The following is a 21,995-nucleotide window of genomic DNA, read 5'->3' as shown; positions in this document are numbered from 1 at the left end:
AAACGTCACCGACTTCCACATCACATTCCTGAATGCCTCTCATAGCAAATGTGTACAGCGCGAGCTGAAAATGCATTTACAGCACTAAAAAAATTCCCAAACAATGCCGTTGCCCGCGGGGCCTCACCTCCATGGTGGAGTCCCCGGATAACGTTTTGCTCTCGGGTCTCCCCATGTCTAGTATTAAAAGTCTGCAGTTAGTTCAAAATCATTATTCACTTCATAATTTAGCCCGTGTTACAACCTGTAACTGAATTATCTGTCAGAACAGAACCTATGTGTCTACAGCAGGTGATTTGGCATGTGGATTCTTCAGATTTTTAATCATTTGCAACAAAAAAGACTAGGCATATTATGATTATGTCTTATTCAATTTAATCTATTTTAAGTCAATACCATTACCTCTCCTACCATAAAAATATTGTAATTAATGTTACTAAGTTATGTATTAGATCCAGGTGAAAATACTTGGAAGATCTTTTGTGTAACAAATTTTCATGCCTCCTGCCAGGTCTTTGAACTATGGGGGGATAGGAGCAATCATTGGCCACGAACTGACTCACGGTGGTTTGAAATGACTGCTTTCGGACACGGGTGTCGAACTTCGGACCTACAAAATTACGGACTTAACAAATGTGATCAGCTCTGGCTAAACCGATCTTGCTGGAAATAGAACTTTAACCAAAGCGTAAAATATATATATATATATATATATATATATGTATATATATATATATATATTCACAAAATAAAATAAAAAGAAAACAAAATTAATGTATACATATGTTATTGTTTTTGTCCTAAAACCATCAGGCAAAGTTGCAAAAAATATATATATATATATATATATATTTCTATCTGTTATCCTCTCTCAGTTTTATAGACTATCTCTGTCTCCGCAACGCCTTAGACCGATGAAGCCATCGCAAGGCATCAAGGCTTTAAATGGCGGGCATTTTTTGACACCTGGGTACAAAATGCACAGAGAGTCACACACAAGTGCCGCTGCGAAGTCCCTATTGTTTTTGTAGATCGCCATCGTTTGATTGTCTCTGCGGCGACTTGATGGAGGCCCTTGCCTCGTTGTAGGAGGGGACAGCCGTCTTTACCTCCCGGATCTTCGTGTGTGGTGTATGTGTGTGCATGTGTGGGGGCAGGGGCAAAAGGGTCCATGTGTTAAGTTTTCACTTAAGATTTCCTTCGCCGCAATGGACAAAATGCTGAGATTCATATCTTGATCTTCTTCCTTGTTTGCATCCTCCGCCGGCTACTTTTTAATCGTTATATTTGTATAAACAAATGTTATACATCTGTGTGTTAACTTATACAAGAAATGACGTGCCCGGGCGGAAGTTGTTCCTCTTCGGCTTAACTGCCACGCGGGCTCGCTATTACGCCAGTCATGAAGGGGGACGGCCCCCGGGTTTCCTTGTCAACACCTGTTGCCCCGCGGCGCAAATTAAAACAAGGACGCCGGGCTCGCCGCCCGCGCAGTAAAGGTTAGGTAGGTTGTTTAACCCTCTGCCTTCTTCAGAGTGTCACATGATGGTGTCTTGCTGTGGACCGCTTGTCGTTGGCCGTGGCTAAAGGAGAGTAATTAATGGAAATGTGAGCAATGGAAGAAGGACGTTTTCCACCTTTATATAGTGTAGAAAGGCATCCAAATTTTAATCTATAACTATTCATTTGGGGTCATTATCATAATTTGATCTGTCCAACAATTTAGCAATTTTTCTCACTGTAAAAATAACATCTATTCCAGACATACGCGACCCAGACGAGGAATGGTCCACTCTTAGGCAGATGTTAACATATTGGGTGGGTGTGATCCTCCCTTTTCAAATATAATACTCGATTTTTACATCACCATAAGGCCTGACGAATCCGACTGAAAATTAGTCAGAAAAGACTCAAGACAATGATCTTACTCTCTGCCGAATTTTGTGACGTTTTGGCAAAATAACTATATAATATAATGGCCCCATCTAATGAAATCCAATCCAAGAGGTGCATTCAAAAGGATGCCATTGGATGAATAGTTATTCTTTGTTTTTGGAAGTATTAAACAGACTCCGTTTACTGTGAGGGCACCGTGCAGTACACCAGATGGATGTCTGTCTGACTTAAGTTTCCGTATCACCTTGTTGGTTTCATGTATGGACTGAACAGTAGCATGCTTAAACTAGTGAAGTTGCTTAGAACATTTAATAATATGAATTTTTGGGGTTGAACAAATTGTGTATTTTGCAATATCAGAACAGCAGCTTTGAAAGAAGGGTACGGAAGTGAAAACTAGTATGCACAGAGACTTGTTTTTAGTTGGCAAGCAGAGTTTAGGTGGATCTTGTATTTTTATAAGTAATCATTTTTTAAAAACTAATTTAATGACAAGCATTAACAGAGATATGTCAAGGTCATACTTGTGGCTTCCATTCGGTTAAACGTACCTGTAGATGGGACGTGGTTGCCTTGGCCCAGTAAATATTGGGAAACATTGTTTTATTGCCAAACATCAACACAAAAACTGAATCTGAATTATCCGACATCTCCTTCGTCTGTATCTGGCAGCGGTGGGGCTGACCTGGATGTGACGTCAGCGTCATGGCAGCGCCTTGCACACACATGCACATACACTCACACACCCACACTAAACCTCGCCGCGGTCGCTGCTCGGGCCCCAATAATAATTTCTACACAAAGTCCATTGTGTGGGAATGAAGGAGTTTAAATTTTATGTTTAGTGCCATTATTCATCACAACTAAGTTGACTGAACACAGCTTTTCTTTTTTTTTTTAAACACCGAATTTACCGTCATGGGCAAAATGATTTCGATCATTGTAATAAATTTTGGTAACGGTAAATTTTCAAATCTCCACCCACAAGTGTTAAGTAATATTTATTCTAACTGGCACTGAGATCAGTAACACAGCAAAGTCAGTCAGTGCTCCCACATGGGTTGGAAATGGGGCAAACTTAGGGGCCGCTTGGCACCGTCTGTGCCCATGGTGTTTTGGTCTAACAGCTCCACTAGATACGTTTATACTGTGTAAAATATATTTGTCTAAAAAATTTAGACAAAGTTTAGAAACCTGTCTCTTACCAGTGCCGCTCGGCGAAACTACAATGCCCAATCTTTATTGATGAAAGGCCACAGATTCTCACGATGACCGGCATCCCTTATTTTGTGCTTCTATGTTAACGTATGAGTTTTTCCTGTATTGCATGCGAGAGTGCACGTTTATATGTCGTCATGACGTGTCAACTGGTAATGCTCTCTTGACCGTGTTGTGTTATTTGTGTCACAGGGGAGCTTGCGCCGAAAGTTCGCAGTGCCGGGAGCGAATCCCACCTCAGACAGAGCCCATTGAAAGTACCAAGCAAGAACATCCTGGCAGAGCGGTCTAAGGCGTTGCGTTCAGGTTGCAGTCTGTAGATGAGCAGCGGCCATTTAGAGTGACTCCAATGTAAATTTCCAACCGCTTCACACTCGGCTGCGAACTGCTCCAGTGAGAGTTGGAGATCACGGCCTGAGGAAGCCAACAGTACCACATCATCTAAATGGATGCATGTTTTTGCAATGTGCGGCATCGGGAGAAGCTTAGGTTTAGTCTTTTTTTCTCCCCGTCAGAATCATTTATCTTCTGTCATTGTACCCTGAAGCCTGGGAAACCTTCGGGCATGGGTGCTCAAGCACGTGCGCAACACCAAAGCCCTTCGGGCTGTTTGCTGAGGGATTTCCAAGAATCCCAATCCAGTATCCACTCGACAATCTCCTTTGTTTTTGCAGTCTGTTGTCCTTGCACCAAGCTGTCAGTCTCTTTACCTCCTCTCTGTAGGCTGTCTCGTCACCTTTCGAGATCAGACCGACCACTGTGGACCAATTGGAAACAGCAATAGAAGTATTCCATTTCAGTTTTGTACCGTCCTTTGATTGCAATTTTTTTGATTTATTTGATACCATAAGTTTCATAGCATAAACAGAACACAGTCACTGACACATCCTCCCGCGGTGAATAGGGCATATAGAAACACATCACAATGCATGATGCTGACGTGGACTTGAAGACTCACGACAACAATGGCGATGGTAAGGAATTCACTTTAAGTAACAGAGAGCTATTAAGTCCGGTGTTTTACTGACAGTTCAGAAGAACAAGGCTTTTATTATTTCTTAAATGATATCACATTACATGGGACTGTGCGAGCTGAAAATGCATTTTCAGCACTAAAATACCAAACTTTTATAACAGCTAAACCAAACGTTTGCAATGTAAATTTCCACCTTTATATAGTGTAAAAAGACATCCTGAAGCCTGGGCAGTCATTAATTTGATTGTCCAATATTTCCCTTATGAGATAATGCCTCTCATAGCAAATGTGTACAGCGCGAGCTGAAAATGCATTTACAGCTCGCACAGTCCCATGTAATGTGATACCACTGGCATTTGGGCAAAAATAAATGTCAGTGCCATTCGGTGCGGATGACCCTGCCCTTCTCCCGGTCCATGATGTGGTTTTCCCTTTTGCAGTGGTCAGTGATTGCTGATTTGTAATGTTCATGTTGTGCTTGTTCTTTTACTGCTCTGATTTTTCATTTTTTTGACAGGTAAGTCACACCCTCATGGAACATCAGCTGATAAAGACGGGTCTCAAGACACCATCATGCGACACTCTGAAGAAGGCGAAAGACTCGCCGAAACATGTCAGGTCAGCTCCTCCTTGTCGCCTGACACAAAAGCCCAACAGCAACAAGAGAGAGAAAGTGAACTGGTAGAGGGAAAGTGTTTTGAGGTGGTATGGTGTGTGCGTGTGTGAAAGGGGTTCGTGACATGCCAGGACCGGGGTGTGACACTCACTTTGTTCTGCGTGAAAGGCACAAGCAGAGCAACGTTGTGTGTGTGTGAAAGGGGATTCTCTGAAGTCATTTGTTAGCCATTAGCATGCTCGAGTTAGCATTGGATTGACTTGAACGCGTCCTTCCGTGGGTCGAGTGAGGTCAAAGTGTCATTGAGCTGAGCAAGTTGACGCCTCGTTGACGGTGGGATCCCAAAGATTTGCCAATTGATATTAAAGCTGTGAGCAAGAGCTGTATCCCTTGTCATTAGGAGTTGGATCATTACAATTTGATTTCATCTTGTCAGTATGTTTCTATGTGCCTTGAGCGAGTGATTGACACGCATGACTGAGAACCCTGGTATTCGGAAGCATATGCTTTATATGCTAATTTCACAGATTTAAATTCCGAGACATAACAGACAAAGCATGAAACAATATATTTTCAAATGCTATCCCAACAGCAGCCACATACATACTACTCACACAGATATATAGGCTACGCAATGGCCAGTGGCCACATAGGATTCATTTGTACAATCCAATAGAATACAAGTACAGACAAATCTGGCTTTACAGAGATAATAATGTGGGCCACTGAACACAACAAGCACAATAATAAACATTGTTCAATGAATCCCTCTCGGACAGTGTACATCAAATGACAGTGCTTAAAAAAAAAAAAATAACGAGCTATAATTTAAAATATAGTTTAGCTGTTAATGAAGTTTCGTTTTTTTAGTGCTGAAAATTCATTGTCTGCTGGCGCTGTACACTTTTTCTAAGTGTTGCAATATCTCATGAAGGAAATACTGGACAATCAAATCAATGACTTTCCAGGCTTCAGGATGCCTTTCTACACTATATAAAGGTGGAAATTGCTGAGTGACACCTGATGTGAACAGCCAGTCACAAAACGAAACAGAAACAAAAAGAAATGGCACCTGAAGTGAACAGCCAGTCACCCCGGTGCGGCTTTACCTGTATTTTATTCGTATTAGCTGTAATTTTAAGATGCACCCACTGACCAGCTATTCACTGACACACTAACGCTATTTGGGATGTCATTGACTGCAGATCTCTCCCCAGGAGGCGTGGGTTCGAATCCCGCCTCAGACAGAGCCCATTGAAAGTACCAGGCTAGAACAAAGCAAACACAGTCAAGAGAGCATTACCAGTTGCCAGGATGGCAGAGCGGTCTAAGGCGTTTCGTTCAGGTCGCAGTCTCCCCAGGAGGCGTGGATACAATGTTTCAAAGTTCCCCGCTGGAAAGGGGACTTAGAAGAAATGAGTAAAATTCAGCCGGAGCTCCGTGCCCGAGGGCCGGCTATGAGCCGCGCCGTGCCCAAATGGAAGCTCCGGAGGAGGAGGGCGGGCGTGTGTCACACTTGGCCCAAATATGAGCACCTTCCCCGGGCACAGGCGGTGCCAAGCGGCCCCTAAGTTTGCCCAAATGGAAGCTCCGGAGGAGGAGGGCGGGCGTGTGTCACACTTGGCCCGAATATGAGCACCTTCCCCGGGCACAGGCGCTGTAAATAGCTCCCGGCGAGGCATTTTTGGACAGGCCTAGACAAAGGAACGGCAGCAGTGGGTTCGAATCCCACCACAGACAGAGCCCATTGAAAGTACCAAGCAATAACAAAGCAAACACAGTCAAGAGAGCATTACCAGTTGCCAGGATGGCAGAGCGGTCTAAGGCGTTGCGTTCAGGTCGCAGTCTCCCCAGGAGGCGTGGGTTCGGATCCCGCCTCAGACAGTGCCCATTGAAAGTACCAAGCAATAATAAAGCAAACACAGTCAAGAGAGCATTACCAGTTGCCAGGATGGCAGAGCGGTCTAAGGCGTTGCGTTCAGGTCGCAGTCTCCCCAGGAGGCGTGGGTTCGAATCCCGCCTCAGACAGTGCCCATTGAAAGTACCAAGCAATAATAAAGCAAACACAGTCAAGAGAGCATTACCAGTTGGCATCTCCCAATGCAACCTGGTAAGTTGGTCAAAATTAAATGACGCACGCCTGTAACACCCCCCTCCGCTCCCCCTCTCTTAACCACTCCAAAAAGGAGCGGCTAATGAGAGGCTTGGGCTGGGCCTGGCCCGGCCTTGGCCTCGGCGGGGGCCACTCCCCTAAACAGAGGCTCATCTGTTGATGTTTTTCTCCGGGCAGGTGAACAAAATCTACCTTATATTTGCTCGGATGAGTGTTTAGGCCTTGATATTAACTAGTTTAATATCAAAAAATGACTTTTTTGAGTAAATAGAAAAGTTTTATTTTCTTGCTGGTGTAAATCAATTTCAAGGAGTTCAAGGCAGCTGCCGCCAGGAGGTGGCCTTGAGGACAAACTGGAGCGACTATGGGCTCATCTAATGTATCTTGATGGCAACGTTGAACGCGATCCAGCCCTACTTTTTTTTTTTTTTAATCATTCAGATTGTGATTATTTTTAAATCTGTCAATGCACCAGTTTTTGTCTACAGATTTGCTCAAAATATTTTTTTCATATAAGTCAATTGTGTTATTTAAACTCACTGTTGTGCATCTCCGTTTATCAGGGAGTCGTAGGTGAACATGAAGCCTCCATGTGGACAATCAAATTTATGACTTTCCAGGCTTCAGGATGCCTTTCTACACTATAAAGGTGGAAATTTACATTGGAAACGTTTAGTTTAGCTGTTAATGAAGTTTCGTTTTTTTAGTGCTGAAAATTCATTGTCTGCTGGCGCTGTACACTTTTTCTAAGTGTTGCAATATCTCATGAAGGAAATACTGGACAATCAAATTAATGACTTTCCAGGCTTCAGGATGCCTTTCTTTGTGTAGAAATTATTATTGGGGCCCTGTATGATGCCCAGATTTCGAAAACCTCATGCAAAATTGTGTATTCACTGTATTATTAATACAGCACAATTGCCTGTGGCTACGATTGAAAGGGGTGTAGCTCAGTGGTAGAGCATTTGACTGCAGATCAAGAGGTCCCCAGTTCAAATCTGGGTGGCATCCTGGGACCGTTCCTCTGCTTCATTCGATGCGACCGACCCCTGCCACGTTGCGGCCCGAACGCCCCTCCGTTCCCCCCCCCTCGGGGGGGAGTGTGTGGCAACCCCAATTTAGCACCCCCGCCAATACACACACACACACACGCTCACGCGCACGCACACGCACTAACTTTAGCGACGTAATCATGTCCACACGGACAAGTGTGTGCGCGCGTGCGCGTGTGTGTGCGCGCAGCTGTAGGCAGAGCTAGCTAGCTAGCTAACTTGACGCTGTAGTAGAAGAGATGGGCCTTGATTAAGTAAAAGCCGCCACTTTTATAACAGCTAAACCAAACGTTTCTGCAGTTTCATTCTGAACCACATTAGAAAGAGCTCTTAATTGCTGGAACAGCACCTTGAGACTTGATGATTTGTGACATCTTATCCGCTGCTCTACGCGAACACTAATAACTGTGAAGGTCTTCAACTTGCATTCACACATGCACTTTTGGACAATATAGAGTCATCAATTAACTTTACACACAAAAGCAATATATATTTATTATATATATATGTATATATATATATATATATAAACATATGTCTTCTTTACTTGTAACAGCTTGCGGTTATCAGAACCAAGTAGCCTACCGAGTGTCACTGTCGCCATGGTCCGTCAACGGAAAGTGTGCAGAATATCCTCAAATGTGAAAAATTTCGAGAAGATGGATCCTTTCGCCTTCTTCAGAGTGTCACATGATGGTGTCTTGTGGCCCGTCTGCAGCACGGCTCCGCTGAAAAGATTTCAAATTAGGGTTTGGGTTTTTAAACGACTGAAAGCGTCACAACCTCTGCACTGTGAGGCCATCGTGCTAACCAGTTGGGGCCGGTGTGCACATACATCCAAAGTTGATGTCCAGCTGAATGAAGCAATGAGATTTTTTTGGTTTTTTTTTTTGGTTCTTGCTCCAAGTTCAGCGCGGCACGAAACGGCCCACGGAGCGAGACCGTCGCTGTACACCTTTTCTGGCCGGGTTTGACCCCGGTACGCCCGCCGCGAGGGCCGTTTCGTTCAGGCCCTCCGAGCAATTTTTTGGTTGTCATTCATAGATCGGTCCAAACAAGCGATGCGGTCGCCCAGGATGTATAATAAGGTACTTGCTTGCTGGAGGAGATTGGCTCGGTGTGAAAATAAAAAAAAAACAAACGCTATATAAAAAGGTGATTTTTGCCTTTAGCTTCTGTTGTGTAAAACCCAACACTTGTCGAACCTTGCTTCTCACTTTGAACTTTCAGCACAGCATGGTTGTAAAATATAAAATTTTTCGCCATGCCCGATGAAGCCTGGCACGCCGTGATGATGCAGTCGTCCATGAAGACGAGCACTCCTGAAGCCTGGAAAGTCATTAATTTGATTGTCCAGTATTTCCTACATGAGATATTGTTGTTGTCAAAATAAAGGTGAAGGTGGAGGAGGAGGTGTGGCTGATGACACAAGGAAGACTCCATTCAAATTCCAGACAACCTGTAAAAGCATGAAAACAGACTTGAGCTTTAGGTGGAGTTTCAAACCCCCAAAATTTTATGTAAATGTGAAGGATTTATTGTGAGTGAATGGAAGTGAGGCAAGGTGTCCGGTTAAATATGCGAAAAAGCAATCGTACAACTTAAACCACTTGGCTTTCTCTTATGTGAGGCTACAGCATAAAATAAAAAACATCTGAATTATTCTACATATTTTTCTAAGTTAAAATATGAAGCGAATCTCTTGCTGCTGCAACCTGAATAAATGAGTGAAACTTAACCATGAATCTTCAATTGAGTCAAAATGAACCTGCAGTACATCACATGATCATTCTCGTTGCATGGAAAGGAAGAACTCTACAATGGGCAGCCACACAAGTAAACAATATTAATATTATCTGACTAATGAGAATTTACTTGTCCTATTTACACTCATAATCAGATGTGCTACAGTCTTCAGTAACATTGTGACAGAGGAAGCCAAAGGGCACATCAGTGTTTTGCATTCCAAGCTGCTTTCAGGCAGTGAAATTGAGCTTGAAGAGGAACTCGTGCACATTTTCTGTCCTTACTTGATGACTTTCCATATTTTTTTATGACGTTGTGCGCTTAACTTAGTTTGGAGGCGTGTAAAACGTTACGAAACGTTGACTTTTTGTTTACTTTCGTATCGTCGCTGTCGCAAAAGATGCTTGCCACGCTACGACTGCCGCCTACGCTTTTAGTATTTATTTAATTACTCCGACTTTTACCTGGCCTTCTGCGTTCCGTGCGTTTGCGCTTCACAATCTCATCTCCAAACATTTTCCTCCTCCTCGTCACTTCCTTGAGAAACTTTTGATATGTAAAATTAAAGACCAGGGGTGTCAAACTCCAGTCCTCGAGGGCCGGTGTCCTGCATGTTTTCCAGACAGTGACAATTACGGGGGGACGAGAGCGGGGGCGAGAACAAGAGCATGAACGAGATCAGAGGGAGTTCGAGGGCTGCCCAGCGCGGAAATGACAGACAATCTTGGCTGGTTGATTCATTTGTTCAGGCTTGTTTTGATAGAAACATATCTGGATTCTGGGTTTCCTCATAGGATTTTAATATTTCCTCACATTCTGGTGTCCAGCATGGTATATATCTTTTACGGACTCCCCGGGGTATGTGCTTGAGCCTGGCTTGGGACCCACCGGAACAAGCTAATGACTTCCCAGGCTTCAGGATGCCTTTTTACACTCTATAAAGGTGGAAATTTACATTGGAAACGTTTGGTTTAGCTGTTATAAAAGTTTGTTTTTTTCGTGCTGTAAATGCATTTTCAGCTCGCGCTGTACACACTGTGATGGATCCGGTGAATGCACTCAATGACATTTATTGTAAATGAGTTTGTATATAAGTGAAAACGATTTTGGAGAGACAGCTCACCATCAGCCTTCGCATTCTCTCTTTTTCAATGCGCTCATTCTCTTTCTTCTGCTCACGCTCATATATATATATATATATATATATATATATATATATGCCCTGAGAACGCTGCGTTGATTGTCAAGCCAATAATTGGCTAACGAATGATTCGTGGGCTCGCCTACCGCCAAATGGTCCACTGAAGGAGAGGAGATCACCAGTGGAGGCAAGATCAAGATTGACACAGACAACTTCTCCACTGTTCTCACCATCAACGAGTGCACCAGAAACCACACCGGTACCTACCTGCTCACCGTATCCAACGTCGCCGGCGCCAAGTGTGTTGCAGGTAGGCTCGCCGTGGCGGGAACGTTGACAGATCGCTGTTGCTAATCCGATTGACGCTGATTCTTGGATGATTTGGACTCTCGGACGCCGCTTGAGCACTGTGATGGTTCTTTTCTACCATGTAGTCGACGACAGGTTCACCAAGCTGGCCCACGTCTGACCCCAGATTGTTGAACTTAATAAACAGTGCAACTGACATATGGAAAGCGCTTTGTAACAGCTCCAGCTGTTGTGGAATGCGCGATCCCCTTGTGGCCACGACAGGGCATTCTCCGAAAAACCAATTTCCGCCATTTTCTAATCACTCAGAGTTTCTTTGTTAACAAAAAAAAAAAAAAAAAAAAACATTTTTAAATAAATCCCTGCAATGCACTTAGAAATGATTCAGAATAGTCATGTGCGAAACAATATGCCATTTCTTGGTCCTCTTTCCATGTTTTTTTTTTTAATGAAACACAAACAATAAATTCAGGGTAGTTTGAAATTGATAACGAGGTGGGCCGAGTGGCCGAATTTTGTGACGTTTTACACACACATCAGGCCGAGCAAATTTATCAATATTTTATACGTTAGTTGTGCAGCTTTTTTTAAATGGCTCGCCATGGTAGCATCATGGTTATTCATTTCCCCCACACCGCATCTGCTGCGGTAATTATTCATGTGCGGCAGTTTCTTTTGGAGTGGCTCGCCCACGTTGCATATATATACGGAGAGAGAGAGAGAGAGAGAGAGTGAAATTCTGTAAAAAGGCATCCTGAAGCCTGGGAAGTCATTAATTTGATTGTCCAGTATTTCCCCTGTGTATAAGTATTTGCATCTTAAAAAAAAAAAAGCCATTAGGAGCGCACAAAGTGGAATGCAAGTGCGGCAGCTAGAAAGGTCCTCTTTGAGAAAAATTAATTAATAGTTTTCAGTGTGTTGTAGCGCCACCAACTGGTAAAAGCAGATGAGACACAGTTCAGAATCATCTGAGTGCAAGTACATTGTAAATGGTTTAGTAATTTGTTCAACTTGCAAATTTTAAAACAATTTTTTTCACACAAAGTCCATTGTGGTGACCCGCCTTTTCCCTATTACTAACCGTGCAGCATATAAACACAGATAATCAGGAATGTACTGGGACTGGGGTTCCTACTTGGGTTTAGGGTACCTAATTTTATATTTCAAGAAATCCTTGTGTGGCCAATAAAGCTGATCCACACATGGACGCACGGTCTTGTAGGCACAAAAATTCACCAAACTTGGCAGTCTCATCGGGCATGGCGAAAAATTTGATATTTTAACGTCTAATATGAACAGAACGCTTTTGGCACTGAAATGTCACCTCAAAACTGGTAATTGCTCATTTTTCAAATCAAACTGAATTATAATCGTCAGTCCGTCTCTCTCTCTCTCCCTCCCTCTCCCTCTCTTTCTCTATCTCTCAATGAAACTCAAAAAGTTTTAAAATATAACTGCTGAATGGTAAATGGAGTGTATTGGCTGCCCTCTCCCCTCACTGTCGGGCGGTGTGCCCGGGCGGAAGAGGTGCTCCAATTCGGCTTAACTGTGACACACGCCCTTTTCAGTCAGATTCGTCAAAAGGCGTGGCTATTACGGTGCTGAAAAGTCCGATTGTACTTTGTGGCAACAAAAGCTCCGGCAACATGACTCAGATGCTAGCTGTCTTCGGCAATAGCAAATGCTTAAATTCTGCAGAGTTAATTGTTAAACTATAAAAAGACAGCTGTACTTATTTTGCGCTATTGTTTCTCGGCGGGATACATATTCATGAAGTGTGACGCTTTTGTGCCACCATTTGCTACCGATGACGGTGCCATAAATGGCTTTGGTCACTAGGGGGCAGTATAGCAGCATAATACAGGAAGTGCTCCGTACTCGTCGAAACACATCCTCGCAATTTCGCTATTTCAGGGTACTTGTACTCTCTTTTGAGGCATCCTGAAGCCTGGAAAGTGAGGGGAAAAGGCTTGGGCATAACGGTGCCAAGCGGCCCCTAAGTTTAACCGAATGGAAGCTCCGGGGTTTTCCAAAACACCTGGGGCACATTTCGGCGGAACTGCAACGCCCCTGGTCTAATTGAAGACGTTGACAGAAGTGAGCTTCGTCCGGAGATGTGGTTCAACATTTCGGCCATCGATGTGCTCATGTGCTGGACCAGCGTCGAGCTGACGCAGAAGCTCGAAAGTACTGCAATGATAGCCCGTGCCCGGGGAAGGTGCTCCTCTACGGCTTGTAAAACAGGGTGATAATCAAAAGAATTAGCAGGGGACTGCCTGTGCCAAGCGGCTGTCCCTTGGCTTTGATCTGGATGTAGTGGAAGGATTACGACCATATTCCTTTGCCAAATTGACCATACGAATCCCACGTTCATGCCTGGAGATAATTTCGTGTTTAATTTCCATTGTGATCGCGCGACGGTGCGGGTCTTCCGCCCCCCCCCCCCCCCGGGCCGGGGCAGGGTAGCGCGGGCCCGCGCGGAGAGGGCAGCCAATAATCCTTTGCGCTGTTTTGACTGTCCTCTGGAGCCAAGAGTTTTGCGGGGCCGCGGCGGCATACAGATGTTGAGAGTTAGTGACAGCGATGAAACATGAGTGTGTAAAAAAAAAAAAAAAAAAAAAAAGAACTCAATATAATCTAATATGGACAAAAATGCCTTGATTTAGTCCGGTGAGGAAAGGAATTGATTATAATTGACTCAGGGGTCCCAGGAGGGGGTGGGATCATGCCACATTTCCAATTTGGCTTCACCTCCTTTTTCGTTAAATGTCGGCCTTATTTTCTCCCGAGGGAAATAACAGTAGTGATCGTCACTGCTGTTTAAATTCCTCCCAAATCAAAAACGTTGAAACACTAAAACTATGTAAGTTCCTTTTGGATTAGATTGTTTAAAAAAATAGTTAATTTAAAGTAAAAAATTGCAAATATGTACATTTGAGTATGGTTTCCTCGTATAAAGGAACAATTCATTTGAGTTTATTTGTTATACACATAAATTGCCATAGAGGGTGATAAGTGTAATATTGTCAAACAACAACATATGTCTTTTAATGAGTTTGCCCAAATTCTTGAATGATGCGCTGTACTGAGGCGGACAGAGTGAGGCTCCAGAGGGCAGCCAAGGGCGACATACACACTATTATTTCTATTTATATATCGAAGCGTTCGTATTGTGACATGCTCAAGGCCTAAACACTCATCCGAGCAAATATAAGGTCGGCGCAGGGCAAGCGCACACGCTGGTCCGCTCAGTGTGGCGCGCGTGTTTCATGATGCGTACCCAGCCCCGCTTCGCACCCCAGCCCGACCGACCCAGCCCTTAGAGCCAATCCTTGTCCCGAAGTTACGGATCTGAACACTTTATTGTAGTACGGCAGGAAAGTGTAGGGAGCTCCAAGTTAAATGAAAACATCAACAAGTAAATATGTTCATAAAGTAATTTCAAGAAACACCAAATGAAATCAAAGTAATTGAACAGAATACATCAAATAAAGTATGAAAAAATAATTTCTATTTCATATATACCTGAGCCCAAGCTGTGTGTGGAGGTGAGCCCGACGACATCTAGTCAGAACTTCCGGGGGGTCAGAGTTTTTTTTTTTGGGTGTGGTTGGTGCACTACAATCACAATATATTGAAAATAGTTTATCTTTATTTGATGTAATTAAAGGAGAAGCGGAAGATGCCTGGTGTCCCTAATGGTACAGCATACCAAGTGGAGGAAGACCAACATGCAGAACACCACGGGCGGTTCCAAGCGGCCCCTAAGTTTAACCGAATGGAAGCTCCGGAGGAGGAAGGCATGCTCACGTCACAGTAAGCCGAAGAGGAGCACTTTCCCCGGGCACGGTACACCCTGAACTGGTTGTAAACCAATCGCAGTGTACACATAGACAAACTATCACTATTCACACTCACAATCACACCTTTGGACAATTTTGAATGTTCAATTAACCCAGAAATACAAACACAGTGCTACAAATCGAGGTAAATCAATCGGAGCGTTTGATGCAAAATCAATCAGGTCTTATCAAAAGATGAAATAATGTTATCACGACACTCTTTCTTAGAAGAAGCAGCTTCAACAAAGTGAGAAGACAAGAAAGAAAAACGGCAAATTAATTGATTAAAGGACTTCTTGACCACCATCAGTGTAAAGGTATTTTTTTTTTAATTTATTAATTTATTTGATTTTAAAACTTTCCAACTTATTTTCAAACTACTGAGACAATTCAAGGTGAAAAATTAAGATGCATTGTTGAACACTGATAGTGGGACAACTAAGTGGAAATCCTACCAAATCGGAGGCCAACAAATGTACTGAAACATGTTTTTCATGTGGACTGGGCCCGATGTGCCAGTTATTAGTGAATAGGTGAATCCGAAGGTGCCGAACCACCAGTATGCAGGGTCCACTGTAGATTACTGCTCCTCACTTACAGTAGTTGTGAAAGTCTTCTTTGATTGTGTCTACATTATAGCTCCCCCAGTGGCCACTAAAAAAACGAAACTTCATTTCCAGCTAAACCAAACGTTTCCAATGTAAATTTCCACATTTATATAGTGTAAAAAGGCATCCTGAAGCCTGGGAAGTCATTAATTTGATTGTCCAGTATTTCCCTTATGAGATAATGCCTCACATAGCAAATGTGTTCAGTTTTGTTATTTTTATGTAGAGTATTTGTGTGTATTATTAATATTTGCCATATTTTGTATCATTAACATTTTTAATTGGGTTTTATTTATTAATGTAGTTTTTTATTTTGTTATCATAGAAGGTGACAATATAATTGTATGTCTGTATTTGTATTAACACTGAGATTATACTTTTTTTAGTTTTGTTATTTTTGGTACTGTCATTATTATTATCAACTTAAAGACGTAGCCGGCCCTCGGGCACGGAGCTCCGGGTGAATTTTACTAATTTCTTCTAAGTCCCCTTTCCAGCGGGGAACTTTCAAACATTGTATCCGACCACTGAAGGCTGTTGGCGGGCGCGGCGCGGCTCACAGCCCGCACTCAGGCACGGAGCTCCGGGGGAATTTGCCTCATTTCTTCTAAGTCCCCTTTCCAGCGGGGCCCAGTGGTAACTTAAACACAGTGTTTTCTTTTGAGACGTGCTCAAGACAGCTAATATGGCATAATATTATTATTTTTGAAGTAAACTGAAGTTAACTGAGTTAAAATATTTAACTGAGTTAAATTTTTTGGGATTAATCACCTGAGTTAATGCTTTAAATTTTGACAGGCCTTATTATATATATATATATATATATATATATATATATATATATATATATATATATATTAGCGATTGATTTTAATGATTTTGTACACTTGTCAGCCATATCGCCCAGTCCTACTAAAGGGAAAATTTCTCCTTTCGTTCCATTTATATGGATAGAAAAGGTAAATATTGTTTAGCCATCATACAGATTAGAATTTTTGATATTTCTGACATTTTCAAACAATATTTGAAGCAGAATGTAAGATATGCAGTTTGTATGACATTTTGACAGCCAATCAAAAGGTCCCGTTAGGCGAGGCCACGAGCACAGCAGAGAGAGAGAGAGAGACTTTACTTTATCGGATTTAAATTTGGACGGCCAGGTGCAGCTGAAGAAAAGCTCGTGAGCCGTGCTGCTCTAGCAGGTAGCCACGCGCATGAACATATGGAGCAAGATAGCCAAATATAATATGCTGGCGTGACGGCGTGCGACCCAGCCACGCTGCGGCCCCAGGAACTGCCGAAACTTTTATAACAGCTAAACCAAACGTTTCCAATGTAAATTTCCACCTTTATATAGTGTAAAAAGACATCCTGAAGCCTGGGCAGTCATTAATTTGATTGTCCAATATTTCCCTTATGAGATAATGCCTCTCATGGAAGGGATTACGCAGTGAGGAAACCCCTCACCTACTGTGGATGTGATAATTAACCAGCTCTGATTGAGGCTTGAATTTGCCCTCTTATCAGACTCCTGATGGGCCAACAGAGAATGATCGCCCCACTGAGACAGCAATGCAGACTAACACAGATGCAGAGCAAGTCTTGTCTGTTTTCAGCTGTAACGGCAATTAATAGTGCACGACAACAAGGTGTGACAAAAACATGAAGCTCAGTGGCCGCATTCTTCGGAGGTTAGCGAAGACCTATCTGTAGATGGCAACTCAACACTACTCAATATATATATATACATCATGTGACACTCTGAAGAAGGCGAAATACTTTTGCATTGTGACATGCTCAAGGCCTAAACACTCATCCGAGCAAATATAAGGTAGATTTTGTTAACCTGCCCGGAGAAAAACATCAACGGTATTTGTAATTGTTTTGTGCACAAGGTAGTGTTTTTTTTTTGTCTGACTGAAATGTTCTTTGTGGTGGTAGCGCTCTGCAAGAGACAGCCTTTTCTTTTGTTTTGAAATGGGGAGTCAGCACATACTGTATACACGTTGGATTATGCATAGAAAATGCGAGAAAGAGACACGCACAGACAGCTGAAGTAACACTTCTGTACAAGACCTCATACCATTAGCCAGTGTTACTCTGGCAGATTTTACGTCGATCTGATCGGCCGTATCGGATTAGCCAACACTTTGCATTTCATGCACCTTTTGTGATCTGCTGAAGTGTCTTCATTTGCAATCCATTTAATCGATCGGCTCTGCGAAATGAGTTGTTACAGCCGCAGTGTTTCCCCAGCGGTCGGCCGTCACAAATGATTTGGACTGTCAATATGTAAAAGTTATGTGAACTTTCTTCTGCTTCGGGGAGATGCCTCGCAGCTCTTTATGTGATACTTGTGTGCGACTGCCAGTCAATACCAAGACTCGCCTTTCTGGTATAATGCTGCAAACACTTCAATAACTGAAGTCTCAAAAGTATCATCATATAAATTGAGAAGTTGTGGTATCAGAGGCATCGACAGCTCAAACGGTATTGATCCCCACGCCACTTGAGCAGGGGTAATGGCCTTCGTTTCACAGCACACTTTTTTCACTTTTGTGGTCTTTGTGTGTATTTTGGATTGAAAACACCATTCCACATTGAGCAAAGCTCAAGTAAAGTCGTGTCTGTGAAGACAACGCCTTTAAGAACATATCGTACACCAGAGTAAGAGCCCCTTAGCGTCCTTACTGGCCATGCAGCGAGCGTATGAACGCGCTTATTAGAAAGTAAAAGTAGATATTTTGAGCTAATTCCAGGGCAAACTCTGAAAAGGGAGTTTGGCCAAATGAACACCAAAAAGAAGCCCTCTTGAATGAGGAAAAAAAAAGAATGAAACAGTCTTATAGATAAGTTGCACCAATGGACATGAAATTGGGTGGACATGTTTGTCAAAACAGGATGCATGAGGAAGACTCAATGACCCATGCGGGAAATGGAAAAGGAAGTCGGTCATTTTGGTTAGAAGCACACATTTTGGATGATTCCCGACAAATGCTTCGAGGGTTTGCTCAACGACGCTTGTAGCTTTATTTTTCTTATAATTATATTCTGAAAAGAGGAACTTTTTAAAAGTGTACTGGACAATCAAATTAATGACTTCCCAGGCTTCAGGATGCCTTTTTACACTCTATAAATGTGGAAATTTACATTGGAAACGTGTGATCTGCCTCAGACTGTCAAAGAAGTAGTCGCTGTCATTCAGACTGAAAAAAAAAAACATCTTACAATTCTGGATCAGCACAGAAGTTTCTGCTGCTATAAAAACAACACAAATTTGAAATTTTTTTTGAAAAGACAAAAAAACATATATACATATATATATATATATATTTATATATATAAATAAATAAATATATAACAGCTAAACTAAACGTTTCCAATGTAAATTCCCACCTTTATATAGTGGAATTGTTACTGATGCAATATTTTATTGTCTCTGGTTTGTTCATTTTTTGTTGTTGTTATTTTCATTCGTTTTTGTTAACTACTGTAACCTTGTTTGACACAGGATGTCTCAGGACAATGAAACGTTTGGTTTAGCTGTTATAAAAGTTTGGTTTTTTTAGTGCTGAAAATGCATTTTAATCCCCAGAGGAATCAACGAAGTATTTTCGTCATAGTCATCAATGTAGAAAGTAGAATTGCACCATCGTAAATTTCCACCTTTATATAGTGTAGAAAGGCATCCTTCATCAAGTGGCTGTACGATGGAAGGGGGAGCTGAGACAGCTTGAGTTCTGCACTTGAACTGTGAAAGGGAAATTTTTACTTGACTTTAGAACCAGCCCCTCGTCAGCTGCAGCCCCCAGTGCCGGCCTGTCTCCTCCGGAGCCTCCACGCGGTTGAACTTAGGGAAACCAGAGCCGGGGGCTCCTGGAGACCCTCGGTATCACAGGGAGCCGCCTCCTTCAGCCCATTCTCATGGGTAGCAGGGTTCCCCGCGGGAGCGCGCCACTGCCACCTACTGGAGTGGATGTGCAATTACACTTTATTGTCATACGGCGGAAAAACAAGCATGTTCCCCAAGGTCACAGCATCACACCGCGCCCCCCCTCCCAGGGTGGCCCGCCCCACTATTTGAGAAGCACTGGACTAACGTATGAAAATGAAAACAAAGAAGAGTTCCACAACTACTGTAAGTGACTCAGTATGATGCTATAATGCTAATCGTAAAGAATTAATGCCTGTAAAATAGATTAATGTGCTCGCGTCCTTTTCCGATGTATTTTTTTTTTTACCAATGTAAATTTCCACCTTTATATAGTGTAGAAAGGTTTGGTTTTCAAATCTGACATGGATTTCGCTCGCACGCACGCACACACACACAGCGCCTCCCTCAGCAACGAGGCACAATGGCATTTGTGTACATACTTGGAGTCAGCGCTGGTTTTCGCGGGGGCCTCCATGTAGCTGTGGCGACCGTGCTTCTATGTTGTAAAACAATAACATAAGTTCGCGTAATACAGCTGCCATGATGGTACTCGCTATGCAGTGGTAATGCTTTGCGAGGTCGTCTTTGGGAGGAAAGTATGAGATAATGCCTCTCATAGCAAATGTGTAATGCTACGGTGGCTGTCTGTAAGATGGTTATAATCCTTTTTTTTAAGGAAAAACTACAACACTTTCCCTCTGACTTTCCCCAAACAACGCTGCGCATGCGCTGGTCGCGCATGTGCTGTGTTTTTCCTGTTCAATGCCAACCACGGGCATACAAAAACTGTTTTTCAGCTCGCACTGTACACATTTGCTATGTGAGGCATTAGCAAAAGGTGCAGCTTCACGCATTGGCCGCGCCGGAGCTCCCCCACCTGTTGTTCCAGCGCTTGCATGAGACCGAATGGCGAAAACATTTCATTTGCCTGCCAACAGGTACCCTGGAGGAGTATGTAAATCACGCCCTCCATGCTGAGAAGATACAGGGAAACAAACAAAAAAAGACACGGAATAATCAGGAAGACAATTTCAGCTTTCAAGAAAAACAGGTAGTAGCCTCGTCCATGGTAGAGAGAGAGAGAGAGAGTGAAATTAAACCTCTATTTCTTTCTTTTTTATGGGAAGAAAAGGTGCTCTACAAGACATAGACAGCTCCAAGACCGCTGCAGTCTTCACCTCCTATTGTCTCATGATTGGCTCAATCCACCTACAGGCTGTGCCCACACTGATTCTGTCAACTGGGGGAGGGGGTAGAGACAGTAAAAACAATCGCGGAGCTGTGGAGCCGAGCCCACGCTCTTCTTCGGCGCACGCCGGCACCGGGCGCACCTTCAAAAATGCTTAAAAAAAATATACAATATATATAATAAATATATAAATATATATATATATATATATATATATATATAATACCATCACAGCCTATCAGGTCAACAAGCATATTCCACAAAGAAACTCAATTCCTCTGCGCTTTGGGCAGCATGGAGGAATTACAATTTTGCTGTCGGATCTTGGATCCAAATACAAATCTGTTGTTCAGCTTCACAGAGAGGAAAGTGCTCCTCTAAAAAGTTTAGAAATAGCTCAAAAGTTGCCTGAATTGACACCGCAACATCAGATTAGCACCGCAACATCAGATTAGCACCCGGTGTAAGGCGCTGCGTTCAGGTCGCAGTCTCCCCAGGAGGCGTGGGTTTGGGCTGATGTGTCCATCACGACCGGACGCACGAAAAATCTCAAAAGGTCTCATCGGGATTAAAGAGGAAGTCGGCCATTTTGGTTTGAAGCAGATGAATTCAAGAGCACAGATCAAAACACACTGGCCAGTAATTGTGGTCAAGTATCTAGAGTGCTTTAAAACTGTCCCACAAGGGTGTTCAAAATTGGCAAACATTTGCAAAGTGCCACTATAGACTTGGAGTCAACTGATGAGGGAGTTAGTGGCGAGAGGGAAGAGGTTGTTTGACTGTCTGCTGGTTTTAATTGCGTTGTGGGGAAGCACACATATCGATTATGAATGTTTGCATTTTTTACACTGAAACGAGACAAAGCCCGTACTTTCAATGGGCTCTGTCTGAAGCGGGATTCGAACCCACGCCTCCTGGGGAGACTGCGACCTGAACGCAACGCCGCGCCGTGCCCGCCAACAGCCTAATTTTCACGTACTGCACGGTGCCCTTTTGACGAATCCGACTGAAAATTTACACAGAGACACCACCCCAGGCCCCAAAGCCAGAGGGAGGGGGTGTGAATTGTTTTCTTCTTGCTAGAGGAGGCCGAACAGAAAATAATTGAGAAGCACAACAGTATACCGATTTACTGTAATGTGCCAAAGGCCTCGACGCACCAATCCGCCATTGGGGCACAGCGGTCTAAGGATGGCTTTCTAACTAGGCACTAGAAATGCATGGTGCCACACAACTTGTAAAACAGCCCCCCCACCCCCCAACTCTCCCTCTGTGGCTTTCAGATTAGACTCCAGCTAGACCTGAACGCAACGCCTTAGACCGCTCCGCCATCCTGGCACCTGGTAATGCTCTCT

At 43.2% G+C, this 21,995-nt stretch overlaps 1 non-coding gene across 1 annotated transcript; it reads left to right on the top strand.

Moving 5' to 3' along the window:
- Positions 1–7,761: 7,761 nt before the first annotated feature.
- Positions 7,762–7,830, top strand: trnac-gca (transfer RNA cysteine (anticodon GCA)). The gene has a single exon. It is a non-coding gene; the product is annotated as a tRNA-Cys (tRNA).
- The last annotated feature ends 14,165 nt before the right edge of the window (positions 7,831–21,995 follow it).

Source organism: Idiotropiscis lumnitzeri, chromosome 22, assembly GCF_059441095.1.
Source record: "Idiotropiscis lumnitzeri isolate Australia: NSW breed Sydney's pygmy pipehorse chromosome 22, RoL_Ilum_1.0, whole genome shotgun sequence".
NCBI classification, from domain to species: Eukaryota; Metazoa; Chordata; class Actinopteri; order Syngnathiformes; family Syngnathidae; genus Idiotropiscis; species Idiotropiscis lumnitzeri.
This window is presented reverse-complemented; position numbering and strand designations above follow the sequence as displayed.